The sequence below is a fragment of the Budorcas taxicolor genome, chromosome 14 (assembly GCF_023091745.1).
Source record: "Budorcas taxicolor isolate Tak-1 chromosome 14, Takin1.1, whole genome shotgun sequence".
Classification (NCBI taxonomy): Eukaryota; Metazoa; Chordata; class Mammalia; order Artiodactyla; family Bovidae; genus Budorcas; species Budorcas taxicolor.
The window spans coordinates 60,786,696-60,789,136 of NC_068923.1; the positions used below are offsets into that span (position 1 = coordinate 60,786,696).

Here is a 2,441-nt window from a genome sequence, read left to right on the forward strand (position 1 = left end):
AACCCTGACATAGTTGATGGCTTCCAAAAACATAAACTAAAGGATAAAATTAATGAAGAGGGAGGTTTTCAACTTGACACACATTTATTAAACACCAGACACTGTTAATAGCACAAAAACGTAATCCTTACAATGACATCTTCAAAGATTTCAAGGAGGCAGTGAGCGGCATTTGAACCAGACCTTGAAGAATGAGTGTGATTTCATTTGCCAGGTAGAATACAGATGATAGATAGAAGGGCAGGGCAGGGACTTCCCTGATGGTCCAGTGGCTAAGACTCCACATTCCCAATGCAGAAGGCCCAGGTTCGATCCCTGGTCAGGGAACTAGACCTCACACGCTGCAACTAAGAGTTTAGCATGCTGTGAGTAAAGGTCCTACATGGCACAACTAAACCTGGCCTAGACAGATAGATTAAAAAAGATAGACAGGTACCTATTACACACATAATACATAATTGCATAAAAAAGGCAGGGAACATCCCAGATGAGCCAATGACAAATAATCTGCCTGCCAACACAGGAAAACAGGTTCAATTCCTAGTCCAGGAAGATCCCACATGTCATGGGGCAACTAAGTCCTAAGTCCGTGCACCCTGCGCCCTAGAGCCCATGCTTCCTCAAAAGAGAAGACACTGCATTGAGAAGCCTGTGCGCTGCAACTGGAGAGGAGCCCCTGCTCGCTGTATCTAGAGAAAGCCTATGTGCAGCAACAAAGACCCAGCACAGCCAAAAATAAATGCAATTTTTAAAAAAGAAGAAGGGGGTAGAGGTAAAAAAGAGCAGGATCGATTTCAAGGGCAAATGTAAGGAAGCAAAGCCTAGGTAGCAGGCAGTAGGCAGGATTAACTCTCGGGCTCCTCAATCTTGTTGGACTTTGTAGAGACTCTAGGCTCAAAGGACCACCTGGCATTTTCCTTCCTTCAGTACAGTCTTCTCCATATCCCTATATTTAACAACAAATAGGGGTTCTCAACAGACCTTTCTGCTTTTCAATCAGGTCATGTGGGATCTTCATACCTCGACAAACCATATAGAAAAGAGAAAGGTGAAAAACATTTCCAGACAAGAGTAAATCTGCTTGTTGAGTATGACCACTTTTTTAAGTTCACCTCATTCCGTTGCTTACATGGGAGCCTGACTGTGAGGAAAACTGAGCCGCCCCTGCAGCCTCCCGTGTCTCACACTCTGAGAGCTTGGACATGTAAGAAGTGCTCTGGACCCTGGAAAATCACTTAGGAGGAGAAAGAGCTAAATGCTTCCAATATCTTCAGACTTCTTCCTGGGTTGCCAACAGAGGCATTTGTGGCCAGGAATACTGGGGAAAAAGGGTAGGCCAAGGGAAGAAGGTAAAGAGAAGCCATCTTCAATTCCAGTTTTCCTGGAATGTTTTTGTCAATGGCCCTTGTCTTGATCCTAAGCCAAACTTCAGGGAAGAATGACTTTACAATGGCCCCAAAGTGACAAACGGTTAAGGGCTTAGGCAAAATCAGTTTTGCTCTTAAGAGAATCACAAAATGATGATGATAATAATAACAAAAGAACAATTTACCGCCCACTTAAAAATAAGTCATATCCGACTCTTGCGATCCCATAGACTGTAGCCCACCAGCCTCCTCTGTCCATGAGATTTCCCAGGCAAGAACATTGGAGTGGGTTGCCATTTCCTTCTTCAGGGGATCTTCTCAACCCAGAGATTAAACCCAGGTCTCCTACGCTGCAGGCAGTCTTCTGCTTTGCAGGTGGCTTCTTTACCAACTGAACCACCAGGAAAGCCCTATTAATAATACATTTATCATGTCTAGAACTTGTCCAACATTTGTTAGGAGTCAGGCTGTACATTAAGCATGTCACCTCCATTATCTCACTTAATCCTAACATCTGAGATAAATAATAGTAGTATTATGAGATCGATAATCGTATCTCCATGATAATAACAACAGTATTGCTGTTAATCATATCAACAGATATAGAAACTTAGTGTGTCCTACACTACAATGGTCAGTGAAGATTTCATTTGTTTCTTCATGCTTCATGACTTGATGATAGTTAGGTGAGGTCACAAAACTAGCTTTCACCCATGGGCTTTGCGCAGAAATGAAGCATAGTTAGTTCTTCAGAACTGAGGAAGTGAAAAACCCATTTGCACTTTCTTCTCCCAGTCCTGTTCCTCTCTTTCCCTGAGCTCAAGGGATGAAGGAGGGTGGGAGTGTGTCAGTAGCTACTAGCTGGTGGAACCTCCATCAAGCTGGTCCCTGAGTAACTAGGGAGAATAGAGGCTGCTCATAAACTTGGGATAAATATATACCAGGAGCAAGGGATAAGCCTTTGTTGTGTTAAGCCACTGAGATTTTAGTGCTAATTTATTAACAGCTGTATAATCTAACCTTTCCTGATAATACACTAAGAAACTTAGTAACTTACCCTAAATAACAGATCTA

At 42.9% G+C, this 2,441-nt stretch overlaps 1 non-coding gene across 1 annotated transcript; it reads left to right on the forward strand.

Moving 5' to 3' along the window:
- Positions 1–254: 254 nt before the first annotated feature.
- On the forward strand, positions 255–327 carry TRNAG-CCC (transfer RNA glycine (anticodon CCC)). Its single transcript has one exon. It is a non-coding gene; the product is annotated as a tRNA-Gly (tRNA).
- Positions 328–2,441: the final 2,114 nt, after the last annotated feature.